Source organism: Rhinolophus sinicus, chromosome 11, assembly GCF_057876585.1.
Source record: "Rhinolophus sinicus isolate RSI-liver-muscle chromosome 11, RSI-T2T, whole genome shotgun sequence".
NCBI classification, from domain to species: domain Eukaryota; kingdom Metazoa; phylum Chordata; class Mammalia; order Chiroptera; family Rhinolophidae; genus Rhinolophus; species Rhinolophus sinicus.
In genome coordinates, this window is record NC_142511.1 from 5523989 (window position 1) to 5543601 (window position 19613).

Here is a 19613-nt window from a genome sequence, read left to right on the forward strand (position 1 = left end):
TTCATTTTATTTTGTTAAAGAGTCTTAGTTGTGTAATAATAGACAACATCCTTCGGTTTCTAAGACACGGATTTTCTGTGAAAATTATTTCAGCTCTTCCTTCCAGGGCAGGGGGCTGAAGATGGCTCCTGAAGGTCCCTCATGGATGCAGCCTGTTAAGAATAAAGGAGATAAATGAAGGTCCTTCTGTCCTTACCTCTGTCAATTAACTCTGATGGGTGACAGAGGACACTGTGATGCCGTAAGTGGGAAATGGCACGTGATTAGTTGTAACCCTTGAGATGTTCAGTCAAATCCAAACCAAATGCCTGGATTTGGTAGTTTGGTTACTTTGGTTTCACAGGATGTGTATCTCCAGCTCCATGTATATCTCTAGTTCTGTCCTGGTCCATGTGTCAGCAGTGAGAGAGAGACAAAGGAAATCTCTAGGCTTCCAAATACTTTATTTATGGGCACAGAAGCTCCACGGCCAGCGTCATGAGGGCTCATATAGAAAGTTTCCTTCTGTTCCTTAGGAGACAAGGACCCTGTGGGATCCGGGACCCTGAGTAATGGACACTGAACCAACGTGTGAGAAACAACCTCTGTGCCGACTCGACGTGAAGAATGGCTTCAGAAATCTCTAACAAATGGCCTGATGCCTACATTGACCTCATTTCTTACACACACACACCCACATACCCAGAAAAACTTGCTTTATTGCCCTATACTCCTGGTAGGCTATGATTCTTGGTTTTAGTTCATTTCCTCTCAGGCTAGGCATGAATTATGATCCATTTCAGATAAGATAATTGTCAAAGGACAGACAAATCACAGATAAAAATGTTTCCTTCTCCTCCTCTTCCTCCTTTCCCTCTGCAAATTAGTATATCCAGTAAGAAGATCTGGGGTACTATACCCACGCAATTATTTGGAGCTTTTGAGGTTATCTGAACATGATGTGCCTTGTGAGGTAAAATCCTCCTTAAATCTCATGAAGAAGTCTGCATCGCAACTCCTAGTGTATTTTGAAAATCTCATGAAAAAGAATAACATTGTGGGCTTTGCTAGTGTTCTAGTACGGTGAGTGAGAATGATGCTTTATATCAGTGGTCTTTTTGGTCTTGGGAACCTTTTCACTCTCAAAGATTGAGAGCCCTAAAGATCTTTTCAAAAAGTGGGTTATAGCTACTGATATTTATCATCTTAGAAAATTCGTGGAGAAAAGTAAAAAACACAACAATACACAAACACACTTTCAGTAGCTGTCAGAGTGATGTCACATGTCTAGGAGCCTCTGGAAAACTCCACTGTACCCTTGGCAGAGAAGAAAAGTAAGAAAGGCAGATAACCTCTTAGTATTATTATGAAAATAACTTTGAGCTCACAGGCACACCAAAAAGGATTTCAGAGACTCCCAGGGGTCCCCAGACCACTTTGAGAATTTCGGTGTAGACGATGTCCCGTTGTATCTCCAGCCGTCCAGGGAAAGGAAAGCCGGGGCGCTGTAGGTCACCCACCGAGTAACCTGGTCCCTTCCTTAGCAGAGGTCTTAGAGAGAAGGCAGCAGCTGGTTTTCAGAGTCTGATGTTATTAATATTTAGCCTCATTTACCTCCCTGTCCTCACATTGTCTACTTGACAACCTTAATTTGGCTTCTCACGTAGTGTCCTGGTGGGAATAGAGTGGATTGTCCACAAAGGGAACTCTAGTTCTCTTTGAACTCTCATTTCTCTATGTGAACGCTTGTTAGTTTGTTTGCTTTTGGTTACGTAAGAACGCATTTTCCAGAATTTAGGTCCAGACCTGGATCCACCGTGGCCTTAGCACACGAGTGAAGTCCCATCAGCAGCTTTGTTGAACTGCTAGTAGTTGGTGAATTTTCTTTTCCCTTTACTCCTGCAACCATATCCTGAACAGTAATGGCACTGGGGGGAGAAGGTCCTAAACTGGGAAGTTTGGCTCTTGACAAACTTTTCCACACAACCAACCCTATCCTGCCATTTCTATTTACATTTGCAAAGAGATCTACGTGGATGCGGCCTGATTTTTCTCTACCAGTAATAATGTGTATAAGAAATCATCTTATGCATGCCAAACTTTGCTTCTCTTTGCACTGTGGGGGTCAAATACTTAGGTCTGCCATCCTCCTGGTGCAATCTTCTCTGTACTGAGTTGGTTCCTTGGAGATAGTCATTGGGTCTTGTCCGTTGTTATTTTACCGACTGCATGTTCCTAAGCTTCATTCAAAAATCTCTCATAAGTGGGACCATTTCTTCTCTATAAAAATCTACTCGTAATGTTATTCCTGGTTCAAAGTCATGTACAGCTCAAATTAATTTTTTTTATCATAGTTCATCTTGGGTAGTTGTTTTTGTTTATTTGTTTTAAGGCTAAGACCTGATTTTGCTTCTTTAAAAATATATGGCTCTCATGATAATAAAAATCCACAGACATGAGTCAGACTTACTCCTAGTTTTTCATCTTTCTTCACCCCAACAGGGAACTTAAAAACCAATCAGTCAGCGGAATTTCTTTATTGCCAGGAATGGAGAGAAATGCTGTATTTAGGAAAATCCTTGCTGTAGCTTTAAAAAAAAAAATTAAGGACACAAATCAAGGCCATTGTCACTTCCAGCCCCAGTTTGACCTGGGGAAATCCTGCAGGCCTTTACTGCCACGTACCCTGCTCAGTGTCACCCATCTTTTCCCAGGCCCCTGACTGTCAAAGCTCAGGGAAGGCTGCCAGGGGCTTGCTGTGTCCTGGCATGTATCTGAGCGGCCCTAAACATGTCCAAGAACCATATAACTGCATGTAGCAGAGTGTAACAGATTTGGCAGAACTGCCTGGTCTCCTCCTGGGAAGGCCCTGTTTGGAATGTCCTAATGGGAGTCGTTCGCTGGGCTGGGGGAGGGCCTGGGGACGAGGAAGGCATTACCCAATAGAGTTTAGAAGCTTTCCAAGAAGAAGGGGACGCACAGAACTTGTTGCTGTTAACAAACCTATGTACTAAAGCCTTAAGAATCAAGATTACACTAGAAAAATTTAGAAATGGGAAAATTGTCACTGCTCTCTAGAGAGACCAGGGATAGAGGACCAGTCCTGTTTCAGCCATGCCCTCCCCTCAAAGCCATCTTAATTTAGTACTTTACCGAGTACTGTCCCTGTTTCACACATGTAATTCTTGTGTCTCTAGAAAAATGTATAACGTAATGAGGATGTGAACAGTATCTCACGCTGACGGCATATCCCCGCAGGAGAGATCCTTAGAAGGAAGAAAAGTCCATTCCTAGGTTGCCAGGCAATGTGATATTCGGTATTAGGACCCTGCCTTTGAGGAACTTAGCATTTCCGTTGGAGAAATAACACATAGGGAGAGCACGTGGCCAGGCCTGTATGTGACTAGCACGAGCTACTCCCCACGATGCCCCAAACCCCCCGGTGATTACAGCAATAACATACTCCAGGGTGCCCGCCGTGGAGCTCTCTGGACAGGGACAAAGATGCAATTGTGTGACATTGTCAGGGAAATGGTCAGCGGAGACCTCGCCATAGTCACCCACGTAGGATGTTATCTCTCGTTCTCTGCGAAGTCTTTGGCAAGACGTCTAACTGCCTGGCCAGTGAAGTACAGAATCGTGACCTTAGGCACTGGCAGGTGTTTGCTGTTTCAAGGAAAACTGTTCCTAAAGCTCTGGGGTTTGGCCTCCACTCAGCCCTGTGTGGCAGAGATCATCCTGTGGGACGTCACATAGCCAGAGAGTCAGGACACACTTGCTTCCTAAACTGTCCCATTGAGAAAATTGCATAAAGGGTAAAATGTGCACAAAACAATAAGAACGACAATGGTTAATGTTCGTGGGCTCTGAGAAGTGGCCAGAGGACAGAACTTGGCAGAAGGAGAAAACTTTTAATAGCATAACCTTATTAACTCTTTGAATTTTAAACCGCAGGAGTATTTCCTGGGCCCCAAAACAAAACAAGATAAAACAAACAAAAAAACCTTTTTAAAGTTGCCGGGGCGGGGGTGGGGTTGGCTATGGAGCTTTTGAACTGGAAACCCGATGAACTATCATCACAATCATTTGTCTGCCTGATGCACAGACAACCCCGTCCTTGAATCCTACCAGGTTCAGGCAAGCATCCAGTTAGTTAGAAGATAAATTTTATCTCTAGCCCTTGGAAGTTTTGCTACTGAAATGCTCGTACTGGCAAATAGTAACAAATGCTTCCGTGCTTATGTAGCATTTGAAATCCTGCAAAGCACGTTTCCTTGTTGTTCCTCTCTCTCTGCCTCAAATTTACCATCGTTCTCTGGCCATTAAGCAGCAGCGATGATGTTGCACATGGTGCCATCCATTTAACACATGCAGTCCCTCCCGGGGCACCGTGGCGAAAATTCCTCCTATTAGTCTAACAGGTGCCCCTGGTTCTTATTTCGGCGCTGCCTACATGGGTCTAGTCTCTCTCTGCACAAAACCCTTGAAATAGTTGATGACATGGCCCATGCTCCCCTTAGTCTTTCTTACACTTAGGGTCCCCAGGCTCTTTTGCCAGAATGGCGCAGGCCACTATTTAATTATTTAATACGTAATCATCCCAATGGTGCAAACCACCCTCCACACTTACAAGGATTGATTGGTACCATAGCATCTCTGACCACAGGAGAAAACACTTGTTTTCACTTAACATTTAGAAAGTTGATGCTTTAAACGGACCCTTGTCAAACCCAAAGGGCGTGCTGTTTAGGGGGGGGAGGGGGGGCACGTGAGCATTTCTGGTGTGGTGACCTGCTGAACACTGGTGGTGAGTTCACGTCTTTATAATAACCCTACAGAAAAGGTCGGGTTGTTATGCCCATAATATGAATGAGGAAGTTGGATCTCACCAAGACCCGCGCCCGGGTTCACACCAAGCTGGGAACTGAACCTAGGTCCTTCTGAGCTCGTAGCTGAAGCTCCTTCACGTACCTCATGCTCTAACTCTCTGATTGTGAACAATGAAACTTGGTAGAGTTAAGTTCAAAATAGCAATTTCCTCTGTGGAATTATCTACCTGCTCAGGGGTACAATTGGCTGCCAGTCACACATAACCAAGCCTCATCTTGTTGGCTTTTCCCAGGGAGGGAAATGCCACGTGCTTGCTCCAGGCAGAAGGCTGTTCTCTCAGCCTGTTCCACATTCAGGGTGACAGGCTTGTGTCATGCCTTTGGAATGGGAAGGCAGGGAGGGGCCAGCGGAAGCCAGGTCCTGGCACGAAACTTGCCCACCGGGAGAGACACGGCTTGGGAGGTGGGTGGCAGAGGGTAGGAAGGCAGACTGGACCCAAGAACATGGCAAAGACAGTGAACAAGTCTTATACCAGTCAGCCCGGTGCTTTGGACGTTACCTAGAGCCCTGAGAAAGTGGAGGAGAGCGGCAGTGGGAGGGAGGAAGGGTGTGTGTGGAGGGGGAAATGTCAGGGCTGGAGTCCATCATCTGGCAAGTCTGGTTATCTGTGGTTAGGACCAGTCACTGAACAAAGGTCAGGGAGGGTGCCTGCAGAAGGGAGTCTGGCCGGGACAGAACTGGGAAACCCAGGGCTTCCCATTAGGGCCACACCATGGTCTATTGGGGCTTGGGGGAGAGGCAGTTAGAAACTGCGCTCAATATTGAAATAGTCTGTGTCTATATGTTTACAATAACATATGCTCGTTGTGTAATTCATAGAAAATAGTGAAAGTAAACCTAACCAAAGTCTTTTTAGCGGGATGTACAGTATCTGGACTCTAGCTGGAAACTATTAGCTATCTTTTGCATAGTAGTGAATTTCAAGGGTGTTGTGAAGTTTTTACGTTCGGTAAAAGAGGGCATCTGTTTCATTACCGAGAAACCTTTGCAAAGCAGAAGATAAATAAGGAGTGTAGGTCTGGGGACAGGCCTTACTGGCCCCCAAGGCAATGAGTTAGCCTACGGTTGCTCTCCATTTGCTAACCTCTAATTCAATAAACATGCACTGAAAACCTACTGAGCAGCAGGGATTGGGTTGGGTGCTGTGGCTACAACAGAGACTATGGCCGTTCTCTGCCCTTGAGAAGTTTGTGGTTTATAGGGCGGTAGAGGTAGGCTGGCAATCACACTAAAACGTTAGACATGCTATGATGGAGGTCTGCTCAGGTAGCAGGCGGGGTCTGTAGCCTGCAGGAGGGGTGGGGAGGCCAGAGATGGTTTTCTAGCAGAATCGTCCCTAAGCTCATTTTAAAGAGCCTGTGGCACTGGATCTAGTGGGCAGGGACAGCCTCTGAGGGGGTGAAGGACCATAGGGGTCCTGGGCTCGAGCTCTGCTCATGCCAGCTGAGTCCCCTCACCTACAACACCAAGGTGGTACCACAGTGCCTGCCTCATAGGGCTGGCGTGAGGATTACTTGAGGTAATCGTGTGTGGCACCTTGGCACTTAGCTCTCAGTAAATATACATTAATTAATTAATTAACTAATTAATTGCAAATGCAGTATGACCTGATGGGTCTGAAATTGTGTTTGAAAGGCTGCTTCTGTGCTTAGATGTTCCCTTCCCAGACTGGTCTAAGGTTTTTAATATCTTCACCTGTCAAATATTACACAAGAGTCAATAGGGGTGATCTATTAAGGAATTGACAAGTAGGTGAGAAACGTGGCAGTGTTGGTTTTAAAAGGCGTTGATGTTTAACAAGAAAGTGTCTCAGCCCAATACAACATTTGCTCTCATTCACTCACTCACTCACTCATTCATGCATTCATTCATTCATTCAATATTTGACTTCCTATTACGTAGCAGGCGCTATGCTTTACGGGTGACCTACAAAGATGATTTATACATAATGCTTTTCTGTAGGAACTCAGTCTAATGAGGAACTCAGTCTAATGGAAGCAAAACATCACTACACCCTGTGAGCAGTATGACCGTAAAGGTACATGCAAAATACCTGTTAGGACATTATTGGGCGTGGACGGAGGAAAGACCAGTTGGAAAGAGACAAGTTAGAGTGTTTGCAATAATCCAGGGGAGTTTGGTAAATCTGGACACTGTCTAGCTGAATGTACGGTCTTGCCCTGGGAAGCAAGGTCTGAACTGGAGGTTCATTTCGATGAGTCACTGGTCTAAAGGTGGTGTTTGAAGGTATGGGCAACAATGAGGTGATTCAAGGAGATGGTGTCATGATACCGTGTGAGAGGAGAGGCATCCAAGTGGGCAGGCCTGGAGAATATCAACGAATAAAGAACAAGAAAGAGAAGGCAGCCAGTTAAACTGAGAAGCAACCAGGAGAGCGTGTCCCAGCAACCAAGGACAGAAAGAGTTCTAGGACATAGGAGGTTACTAATGGTACCAAACGCTACACGGAAGTCACACAGGAAAGGGGTGAAAAGAAGTCACCGGATTTCGTAATTGAGATGTTAGGCGTCACCTGAGTCAAATCACTGGGGGTTGAAACTGGATTGCAGTGAGCTGAAGAAAGAAGGAAATTAGGTGATGAGGAGGAGAAGCGAGGGTGAAGAAGAGATATCTTTAATGTGGGAGCGGATAGGAGTCGATTTGAAGGCCCGCCCATGAGCACCTGAGCACGCTACTGCTTTGTTTCTGGCAAATACGTTTTCTGGTTTAGGAATCTGATGGACCGCATTTGAAAAATGCATCCTTTCATGTTCCCTGACACCTTTCTTCTCACTCTCAGGACACCCACACCAGAGGCGCAGGGACTGCAAAAAGAGTGAATCCTGCTGTCGCTCAGGATACTCCTCCAGCGTCCTTCCCTCTGCCTGCTCCCGTCCGTCTGCCCCACACACCAGCTCCCCTCCTTCCTGACCCACTTGGCTTCACGACTTGGCTCCCATGTCTACAATCTCTGAACCTTAGACTGTTTGCTTTGGGCCTGGTAACGGGACCTCTCTAGCCGTTACCAAGCAGAACAGGCTGAGCCCCGAGAATACCACTGGAAGTGCCAGCAGTGACCCATCCCCTGTTCACTCACTGCAACTTATTGTGTAAGCCCCTAGGATGAGTCAGACACTATTTGCAGCTCTGGAAGGCACTGGAGAAGAAGGAAGCCAGAGTTCCTGCCCTTCATGGGACTTACATTTCTTGGGGGGATAAAGAATGAACCAGTGGTGCGCCAGGGCCCCCAGGTACCCTCCCTGGCAGGGAAATAACTTGGAGCCGCACACATTGCACTGTAGCTACACTTTGTAAACCCTTGGAGCCTCTCTCCTAGCTGTGCTCAGCTTTTGATGTGCTCGGGTTCGAGGTCTTGCCAGAGTCAGGTCTCTTCCCTGGGCATTCAGACTCCAAATGGCCAACAGCGTGGTATCAGCCAAGTTAGATTCTTAGTCTCTGCTGACTGTAGATTATGAACTAGCCTTTTCCTTTGTTGCCATGTCTCTTCAGTGGCTTTCTCTTCTATGGTGGAACCCTCATTCCACATCCCTACCTTCCATTCCATCCACAAGTGCTAGACGTTCTGATTAATTACTGTATTACTATCCCCAATCTAAGGAGCCATCAATAAAAAGATGTGCCATTATTTTATGTATGAAGAAAGAAAAAAAATGCCCAAGATGAGAAGTCTAACGGGAGACCCCTACAGAAAGCTGAGACACCAAAGGGCTACATCCTCAACACAGAGGTAAACAAAGCACAAGCTCACCACACACAGAGAAAGAGCAAAAAAATCCTGCATGTCTCAGTCTTGGCACTGGGGCTGGGGAGGGAGAGTGAAAAATATCTCATCTGAGAATTTGAACTACAAGCTGGTGTTCCTCTGCGTGGTCTAAGTTCACACGACTAATGTGGCTCTAGCATTCTTAACCGGAGAATTTAATTTGAAGTGGTGTCAGGGTGACTGGCAGAAAAAGGCAAGGTAAGTCCACAGTACCAAGGCCCAGTACCTATATGATGGCCGCCTACTTTACAATAATTAAAATCGGTACATTTCTAAAGCAACCAGAGGGCACCAGGCATCTGGTCGACCTCACTGTGTAGGGATTTGGACTGTAGGCTTTTTCCTGTGAGTTTAAATGAGAAACATAGTATTTTGTCTGTTGTGACCACTCCAAGGTTACAGATGGAGAAATTAAGGTTTATATCGCACATCAACCGTGGCACTCGGAAAAAGAAAAAACCATTTCTTTTTCCCTAAAAGATGGGAACTTGTCTGGATTGGGCATCTTCAGATCTTCCTGAAATGAAAGGAGGCTGGATGGTGGCTTTTATCAAGTATCACGCTGGCATCTACAGATAAGAGGATAAGCTGCTGGAGCCATGAGCCTTATTGGTTGACAGAAGCTTCCTAGAGACTAATTCTTCACAGTCGGAAGTTACAGATGCTAGCAAAGCTTTTGAGAGGAACCACAAAAACTACTGTAAAACAGGAACTAGGTGGAAAGGGTAAAATTCTAGGTTTTTCTACTAGAAGGAATCCCAGAGACCATCTAGTCCAATTCCTCAGGCCATCTGGCAGGGCCGCGATCATATCAGATCTTCGCATGGCTCAACGTTTTCATAACTCAGATCTCTTTTTAAATGCCACTTCCTCAGAGAAGACCCCCTTGATTATCTCACCTATAATAGCCTACTTACAACCCAGGATGCTTAATCCTTTATTCTGCGTCTTATACTCCTAGCAATTATCACTATCTGATGTTGCCTGAAATGATTGGTTGTCAACTTGCCTTTTTTTCTGTCTTCTCCCTAGAATACAGGGACCTTGCTCAATTCCAGAGCCAGAACAGTACGTGGCCCCAAATAGAAACTCAAAAATACTTGTTAAATGAGCGAACAGTAAATGAGTCAATGAAGAGAGGGACAATAGCTTTAATTATTTCAATTTCAGGCCAGTGGAATTCCACGTCAGGTTTAAACTTGGTTTTAAGTGATTCATTTTCTCTGAGGAACTATCTGTAATGTTTCTGTACCATGGCTCTTAGCACAGTGCCCACCGTATATCCATTTCTCAATAAATGTTTGCTGGATAGAATGATATACATCCCATGCCCCTCAAGGATGAGATGCCTAATTCTTTGGAACAGTGATTAAGCTTATCATCAGGGGATAAAGACATATGTGATGTTAGTGACAACAGCAAAACAAAGTTGGGAACTACACACAGATTTTAGGTGATATGAAAAATTGAAACATGAAAGAATTAAAGATTTCAAATAACGTTGTAAAAATGAGGAGTAGGAAATTGCCAAGACTGGGAGTTGAGTGCAGGAGGACTCTTAAAGAGGAAGGAAGGAGGGATTTAAGATGTCCTGTTTGTCCATGCTCCTCTCATCCTTTGTTCAGTCACCAACGGAGCTTCTAAAATCTTCTGGGAGGGCTTTAAAAATAAGCGCCCTTTCTCCTTGGCTGGAGTGCCTGTGGATCTGCCCTGAGAATGAAGGATAAACCAGGTGGCTTTTTCAACATCTTCCAGCCTTACGACACTCTGAATTTGGACGCTGGAACACTCTCATTCGTCCTTCAGCCGACATTTACACAGTACCTGCTAAGTGCCAGAGAAGAGTCAGGATCTTTTTGATGGCAAGTGATGGAAGCACAATTCATACCCTAAAGAAAAATAGAAGTCCACCTGAAGGGTTCTGAGTTTTTTCCCAGAGCAACGAAGCCACAAGTTGGACAGGGAGACAGCAGACCCCAGGAAGCAGGGGAGCCAGGGACCTAATTTGGTGAAGATTCTTTCTCCAACTTTTCCTTCTTCTTGGATGTTGTCTCTTTCCTTCTCGTGTTGTAGACTGTTTATTGCAAGATGGTGGAAAACCTAACTATGGGCATCTTCTAAGCTTTATGGCTCATAGCTTTTGGCCACTTTAGTTCCAAGCCCCAAAATGCACGTAGCCCAACTTGGAACGGTACCTTTTCATCACATAATCAGTTATGACCCTTTGGGGTGGGATTAAATAAGAACTCTGTAAAGATGAAGTGATGGGGAGAGAGACACAATTTTCAAAGGGAGCAGGTGAGGCTCGGCCAGCAATCCCATATCAACTCATGAAGGCCTGGCACTGAGTTGGACGCTGGTATGACGAAGATGACTAAACCTTTATACCTGTAAAACCAAGGTGCCACCCACTGTTTCACTACACAAAAATGCTGTCAGTAGCACCTTCAGAAAGTCTGGATGACACGCTTCCTTTAGGAGCTGCTGAGATTGGCATCTGTCTTTGAGAAAGCTGCTCCCATTTTCTTTGTAAAAGGCACATCCTGTCTCTCCAGTTCAGAAGGTTGACCTATCACTTGGAGTTAGTGATGACTGTGGAGGTGAAGGTGACAGCTGAGGAACTGGTTTGTCCACTCTTAGGAGTCTGAAAAAGAGGTCATTACGACACGATTGGGGATGAGCAGGATGAAGTGGGAAATAAGCCAAGTAGATGGAGAGAAAGACAGAAAAGGAGGCGAGAAAACAGAAGAGTGTCATTAATGGCGTTAATGTAAAATTAACTCCAAACTTCACTTCCTCTGAATGTCTTCCTCCATTCAGGAAGGAGAAAGATAGTCTCTCCTGGAAAACACTGAGAGGGAAAAGCTTTTTGATCTGGGACTCTCTGACTGTCCCTTTTGGCTGTGTCTGCTTAGCATTTCCCCAGAGCAGTGCCTCCCTGGAGAGGGGTTATGAAACTGAATGAGCTATTCATGCCTTAGCTTTGTTTCCATGGCAACTGATTCTCAAGCATTACGTTTGGGTCCTTATAACTTAGACCTTCCCAAGGAGGAATTTGTATGTTTGGGGTAGGGATGGAGTTGGCTTATGGACACATACCTGGGCTTTTCAGAGATTCTCTAAAGGCCTGACATCTCTTGTACAGATATTTGTGTTTTTAATGCTTAAAGCAATAGCGATTTCTTTCCCAGATGACTTAAAATCAAAATTCTTCAATGTTCTTTTTAGAAAATGGCCACAGTACAGTAACACTTGTGGGGAAGGAAGACGTCTTTCTCTACCCTTCCAGGTTTACTCGGCTGGCCTAATAATTAAATCGTCATGAAACAGATTAATAAGAGAAAATAACCAAATTTCATTACATATGTATACATGGGAACTCCACATGCATGAGAGTGTTAGAGACGCCATATACAAGAGAGGTTCAGATGAAAAGGTAAAATGAGGTCTATGTGACATTCTCAGCTAAGGGTGAGGTAAGGCACCTGGGGCTTCAAAGGGGAGGAAGGACGGTAAGAAGAGCAGATGTTCAGTAATTATATGCTTGCCCTGCCATATAGATAGGTGGTGAAAAGTTGTCTCTGGTAATAACTCTTATTATGGGAAGACCCCCAATTTAAATTCTTCTAGGTAGTTAAGGGAAGAGCAGAAGTTCCTCCTAAGCCCTCAGGGTCTCGATTGCCTTCAGCTCCAAATAATCCACATGCCCATGTAGCCTGTTATGGGGGCCTGTTATGAACCCCTACACCCCCAAATAGGCCTTTAACAACAACACAGACTCGAGTGTACCTAGTTATTTGTCAGTCGCCTGGGAAAGTAAGAGGAAGTAAAGCCCAGCTAGATGGACCACGTTAGGAGTACTTTCTCCTTTCTGGGGACCAGAGGGTCTGTCCAGACCTGGAGCATTTTGAGCAAAGGAGTGTCTTAGGATTTCCTGTAACTCAAGAGATCCAATGGCAAGAGCCGCGGAGGAGATGGAGGTGTTCAGAGAGGTGAAGAGGACAGACACCCATATTGTAGGCATATCATGACTGACTTTGAGCTCCTCCATGAGGCGTGAAGGAAAAATCCGCGACTTACACATCTCTCCATATCTAGCCAGTACAGTACCTGGCACAGAGCGGCTCCGTAAATGTGAGTTGATTGGAAGAGGTAAAGGCAACCGATTATTATTTATCCAGTGCTGGCTGGTAGCATTTTCTAGTTGTAGGCATAGCTCAGGAGTTACACACAATCTGGGGCTTCCTTAAGGCACAAGATTTGCCCTCTAGGATTGAAAGAAGCCCTTTTTATGTTTGAACTCTCCCTCATTTAAGTCTGGTTTGATGTTCCTTAATTGTGCTCCTTGGTAACTAGGAATTCGATTCCAAAAACACTGGCTCCAAGTGAAAGAGAGGAAATGCGCTTCGAGGGAAATAGAGGAACGGAGCAACTCCTTCTGGGATCCAGAAATGGAGGCTGGGCTGGGAATGCCTGTGGGTTCCCAGCAAAGCTCAGGATTGAAAGGAAGGGAAATGCCTTGCAGAGGGGTCTTCCCAGGGGAGACAGGCAGCTGCCACAGAAAAGCAGCGTGCGGCCCACGTGAAGTTCTCTGCTTCCTTTCCGATTTGCAAATTCCCTCGACCTTAGATAATTGAAATCTGGGGTTTTCCACAAAGTCCGGCCTCTTATTTGTGCATGAGGATTGCTGGAGTAAACCAGCTTAAACTGGAAAAGCAACAAAGAAAAGGTAAGCAATGAGAATGACCATTCGTTACTGAGGAACGAACGTAGGATGTGGTCATAGCTTCGTGGCTGAGAGCCGCGGCGCTGGTGGCAGCCTGACGGGGTTTGCCTCCTGATGCCACACTTTACTGCTGCCACGTGGCTTTGGGCAAGACTCTTGTGAGACTGAAACGCATTACATCCAGAAAAATGCTCACACCTGCCAGGCACATAATAAGTGCTCAATAGGTATCAATTAATTTTAGTATTATCATTTTTAAATGCTTTCTAAATCCTAATAAGGCCATTCTCCTGCTTAAAATACTTCAGTGGCTCCTTGTCGTCCACTACATAAAGTGCAGGTTCTTTCGCACGGCTTCTAGAGCATTCCAAGGCTGGCCTCCCCTTACTCATCTTCTGCCACTCCTCTCTGACCAACCCTAAGCTCCAGCTTTACTTGGAGCTCTTTGAAATACTGCACGTTGTTCTCTGACATCTCTGAACATGCTCTCTTTCTTCTTCCTGAAATATTCTTTCCCCACTCACTCACCTAGATAATATCTGTTTGTCCCTGGTATCGCCTTTCCCAGGAAGCCTCCCCTAACATGACCCGCTCGGCTAAGGGACCCTTCCCACAGGCTCTTCTATGCCCGTGTTCTTCTGTATCACATTTATTAACATACTCAGCTGCCATTCTTCCCCGCCCTTTCTCCCCCCATGAACACTGTTCCGTTGGGGAAAGAAATGGCATCTTGTTCTCCAGTGTATTCCCCAGCACGTATCACAGAGTAGGTGTCACCCTAAAATGCTTGGAATCTTAGAGGAGGCTTAAAAATAAGACTTCCTGTAAGAACCAGCAGAGTTAAAGAGCTGAAGCCTACCAGAAAGGTAAATGCATCGAGGGAAAACCTGTGATTCCCTCCCCACTGCCCCCCACTTCTGCACTCTCGCCCTTGGGGGCCTAGCTTCACTCCCTTATTCTTTTCCATTCTCAAGTTGCCCTTAAGACAATGGCAGGAGTCACATTTTGTGGTGACCCATGTCTCCGAGGCTGTTACCTGATCCTGCTTCGTTTCCTGTGAGCAGCTACAGCACCAACTCTGATCGTCAACAGAAAGTTCTGAGCAGTCAGGCCATCAGGTCCTTTTGAGCCGGTCATGGTTCTTAGAGTTAAGAGGATCCGAGGATTTCCACAACCTCTACCCTGCAGAGCCCACTCTGGGCCAGCCCACACTGGATAAATAATGACCAGTTGCCTTTACCTTTTCCAGACATCCTAGAGGCTGCAGTTGATCCTTTCAGTGCTCCTAGGGGTGGTGACGCCATCCTGTTACACAATGATTGGGAAAGCGATAGCTCAAGGTCACTCGGCATCAGTGACAGGACCGGGAGATCAGACTCCAGCTCCAGCCAACACGGGCACTCAGGGTCAGTCACTTAACACAAGTTGGTCTCTTTTTCCCTTTGGAATGTTTCATCCTATATACAGAGCTATGGAATTAAAACTAGAGCATGGAACAAGCTAAGGAGAAAAAGTCATATATTTGAATAAGATTTAAAAATAAACAAATGATCAATAGCATTTATGACATCCATGTGAACCCATTGCCAGCCATGGGGAAGGCACGAGCTAAAGCAAATGCCCCAAGTTACCCAGAGGACGTACCTACTGTGTCCCTTTAGTTGGCATGAAATCTCCCCCCACTCCCGTCCCACCCCAAGGATCCAGAGTAAGGTTTGGGAGAAGAGGGTGAGGAAGACAAGTATTTCTAAAGAACCAGGGGCTTGATTTCTCTGCCAGTTAGTAAAGATTTTATTTTGAGATGAATTATTTGTAAGCTTCTGAAATACCTTTCTTAGGATGTTTGGTCACGCAAGTGGGAGGGACTTCAGAATATTTCCATCTTCAGTGTGAGTAGACCCAAAGGTCTTGCCTGTCACAGCAGTAGGCAGAAGAATGGTTAGGGAGCTTCTCAGAGTGAATGAGGTCTCTTCCGGTGCAGCGATCAAAAGTCACCTGTCATTATAGCTCTTGTACCTACTCCAAGGTCTGTCATTTAGTCGGTGTTCACCAAGTTTTGCTGAAAAATTTGTCAGTGCATGTTCCAGGAAGGAATCATGGTCTCTTATTTTTAGTTCTCAAAAGAAAAAAAAAAAGTCTGAGTTGTAGCATTCGCCAATTTCTGTGCTGTAAATACTCCCAGCAAGACCGCTTTCAAACTGCCAATGGCTAAACAACAAGCTCGCGACATTTCTAAAATTTTAACCATCGGCTCTCGTGAGCCGCAGGAGTCAAGTCGGGCACACTGGTGCTTTGTGGGAGTACACTCCTGGCTCTGTGTTCAGAGGCAGGGCTGGACCGTTCGCAGTCTATTTCTCCCTCAGATGAAAGACGGGTGCCGGATAAAGCTGGAGGTGGCATGGGAACAGAAATTGTGCAGTATCGTGTGGCCTCCTGCCTAGACAAGCACCCTCTTGGTGTCCTGTGGGAACCGCCAAGGGCCAGGGTACCATTCTGTCCCTCACCTGGCATGAGAAATTGCAGAAATGCCCGCAGAGGTGCTGCTCCCTCTTCCTCTAAGCAAAGAAGGAAGAAACCTCAGAATTCACAAACCCTCGTCAGCGGGGCTGAGGTTCGTGTAAACAGGTGTAAAACGCTAATCCAGGTTTGGCGTGTACTCAAATCACAATTACCCATTTAAGATGTCATTGTCGTGTGGAGATTAGACCAAAAAGGTTGTTTCTAATTATGTAAACGCTCGTATCAATACCAGGAATACTTTTCGTGTGCTTTTAGCAATAAGCATTCTTTGGCAGGACAACTACATCATCATTTCGATTCTCCCACAGTTCAGCTCATTCATGTAGTGTTTGTGGAACGGTCTCTCTATTTCTCACACTGCTACATTAACAGGGATTCCCGCTCCTGAGTGTATAGGATATGTGTTCTGTGAGATGTGTTTTGAAGAGACACACATATTCAGCCAGCATGACTCCTTTTTAGCCAATACATCCTGTCACTCTATACTCCGGACAGATCCGGAGCTGGACACAGGGGGTTCTGGTCAGAAGTTGCAGGAATGTAGCTGGGCCCAGGTTCCACCTGAAGCATGTTCACTTGCTCCACATCTGGGAGGTGGGAGCCTTGGGTGGGGGAGCAGAAGGTGATAGTCAGGCCAGCAAGGCTCTTGTAAGGGACACACCTCCTCTACCTCATATCAGGCAGGTCTCAGCCTATTCTCCTATGTATAGATTTAGTTCTGGCCCCTCACCTCAGTCTACTCTTTACAGGTCCCTTGATCCTACTCTCAGCTTTCCTAGCATTCACTTTGCTAATTGTTCTCTTTCTTCTTTCCTAAGATCATTCTTTGGAATTACGCTGCCTTGGCTGGCTGGGTTGGTTCTTCTCAATGTGGCATAAGAGGTAACAGCAGAAACGGAGAAGTGGGGTAGTTTGTGCCTTTATCTCTTCCCTTGCTGGCTGTGTGACCTTGGGAAAGCATCTTGACTTCTCTAAGTCTCAGCTTCCTCCTCTGCAAAACAAGGTCATTGTGAGTCTCTATCTTATGTGTGTTGTGAGGTGAAAATTAGAGTTTTCATGCCAAATTCCTAGCCAACGTCTGTGTGGTTGACACTTAAATATGTTCGCCGTCCTTGACGTCACTGTTATGCTCGCTAGGATGGTGACTGTCAGCAGCAGTGGCCTTTCCGCAGCACAGTGTTCCCTGGACTGCCCTGGGTGACACCCACACTCCAGCTCCAGCCCGACTCCACCTCCAGAGGCTCCCATGACCCAGGTCCCCGAGCAAAGCCTTACATGCTTAATGTGAAGAGATGCTTATGAAACGGATGCCAGACCTACCTCCAACCATAGACCCGTGTCAGAATCTGTCCCATGGGATATCCTGCAAGTTTGTCTTAGCTAAGAAAATGCTTTACAGCGTTTTGATTTTGCCATGGGCTTTATGACTGCTGACATGCAAGTACATCTCTTCTTCAATTTACATTTGACAAACACTGACTTGTTGGCCTTTAAAATGAATAATGGCCACTGTAATAGTGACGGTTATGACATAGCTTTATGGTTTGTTCCCCCTCTAAGAAGCTGAAGCTGGGATAGGGAAGGTGGCCACTTGTGCCTCTTGTAATTCAAGATCAGTCTGGAGTCCAGCTTGAAAGCCCTACCTTTCTTCACGTCCCTCCATTTGTTCTGGGGAAATAGCCAAGATACTGAAATAGGACCCATGCCACCTGGGTTTGTCAAATCGGGATGCCCTTGAAAGCTACCACTGAACTCATCTGCCAGAGCCTGAGGTCTGAGCTTATCTGTCAACAATGCCTTTGAATTTTCCAAGGTACATGAAAAGAGAGTCCATTTATGCAGTCATGTGCCACCCTGTATGTCAGGGGATGAAACCATGCTTTCTAGGTACTCCGACAACACTTTACAGGCCCTTGAAAAATCTAGAGAAGGCAAGAGACAGCCAGGAATAAAGACCAAGAGGAGCATTTGGGGTTTTCCAGGTGGGCAGAAAGGCCACGGCCGAGGTCACCTGTGTTAGGATTCCCAGCATCTGTCCATTGCATTCCACTCTGTCAACACCCAGCCTATCTCCTTCCTCCTCCCAGCCCCTTCCTCTATCTGTTTTCCCCCACCCCAATCACTCTGCAATTCGGTTCCCATCTCCAGTTTCAAATACGGGGAGGACGACATGTACCAAAGGGTTGCTATGCACTTTGCACAGAGCCTGCGTTCCATTTCCCTCCGATATTTCTTTTGTCACATGTTGGAACCTGCCTGTTGCTGTAAGGACTGCTCAGAGCTGGTCCAATATTGCCACCAGGGAGTCGCAATCCTCAACCCAATCCTTGAGCAGTTAATTTATATGTTACAAATTCAAATCCAGTTTTGTGATAGCACCTTAAGGATTATGATGTACAAATGGCAAGGGGGAGAGCCAAGAGATGGACGGTCCCCAGAGGTCACCTTGCCCAGAACCAGGCTGCACAGCCCAATTACAGTGTCCCTCACAGAGCTGTCTGGACTTTGACTGAAAACCAGATAATGGGGTTGCCTCTTCAGAGGAAAAAGGAGTATCATAATATATGTTTTTTGCTCCTTTAGAATTTCATCTTGTTGCATTGATCACCTAATTGAAAAAGTAAATTATTTTGAAAATGCCTTCAGAGTAAAGGGACTCATTACCCCACAAAGCAGGCCATTGCTTTTCCGTTGGCTGGCATAAGCAGGAAGTTGTTTGTCCTGCTGGGTTGAAATCAGCCTCTGTTTCTACTCTGCTATCCATCCCCATAGTAAATACAGCCATGCGCCACTTAATGACAAGCATAGGTTCTGAGAAATGTGTCATTTGGCGATTTCATCGCTGTGCCAACATCACAGAGGCACTTCCACAAACCTAGAGGGTACAGCCCACTACACACCTAGGCTGTGTGCTATGGCCTATGGCTCCTGGTTACAAAGCTGTACAGCACATTACTGTACTGAATACTGTAGGCAACTGTAGCACAATAGTAAGTATTTGTGCACGTAAACATATCCAAAGCACAATGGTAAGCATTTGTGCACGTAAACATATCCAAAGCACAATGGTAAATATTTGCACACGTAAACATATCCAAAGCACAATGGTAAGTATTTGTGCACGTAAACATATCCAAAGCACAATGGTATTTGTGCACGTAAACATATCCAAAGCACAATGGTAAATATTTGTGCACGTAAACATATCCAAAGCACAATGGTAAATATTTGTGCACGTAAACATATCCAAAGCACAATGGTAAGTATTTGTGCACGTAAACATATCCAAAGCACAACAGTAAATATTTGTGCACGTAAACATATCCAAAGCACAATGGTAAGTACTTGTGCACGTAAACATTTCCAAACATAAAGGTACAGTCAACGTACGGCATAAAAGATCAACAATGGTCCACCTGCATGGGGCACTTACCAGGAACGGAGCTGGCAGGACTGGAAGCTGCTCTGGGTGAGTCGGCGTGTGAGCAAGAGTGAGTGTGACGGCCTCGGCCATGACTGCTCGCTGCTGTAGGTTTCACAGGCACCGCACACTCAGGCTTCACGAAATTTATGAAATCAATGTTTTCCCCTTCAGTTACTAATTAACCTTAGCTTGCTAGAACTGGTTTACTTTGTAAACTTATAAATTTTTTTTAACACTTCAACTCTTGTGTAATAACAGTCAGCTTAAAACACGAGCCCATTACACAGCTT

The 19613-nt window shown here is 45.6% G+C and overlaps 1 long non-coding RNA gene across 5 annotated transcripts; it reads right to left on the minus strand.

Moving 5' to 3' along the window:
• Positions 1–7: 7 nt before the first annotated feature.
• Positions 8–19488, minus strand: LOC141569338 (uncharacterized). Of its 5 annotated transcripts, none has more exons than XR_012492868.2 (4): positions 19333–19488; positions 15209–15495; positions 14620–14879; positions 8–152 (listed from the first exon to the last, which is right to left on the minus strand). It is a non-coding gene; the product is annotated as an uncharacterized LOC141569338 (long non-coding RNA). The 5 variants fall into 5 exon arrangements; XR_012492866.2 differs by lacking the exon at positions 8–152 and adding an exon at positions 9791–11297 and having other exon boundaries at positions 14620–14836; positions 19333–19487; XR_012492865.2 differs by lacking the exon at positions 8–152 and adding an exon at positions 9791–11297 and having other exon boundaries at positions 19333–19487.
• Between the last annotated feature and the right edge of the window lie 125 nt (positions 19489–19613).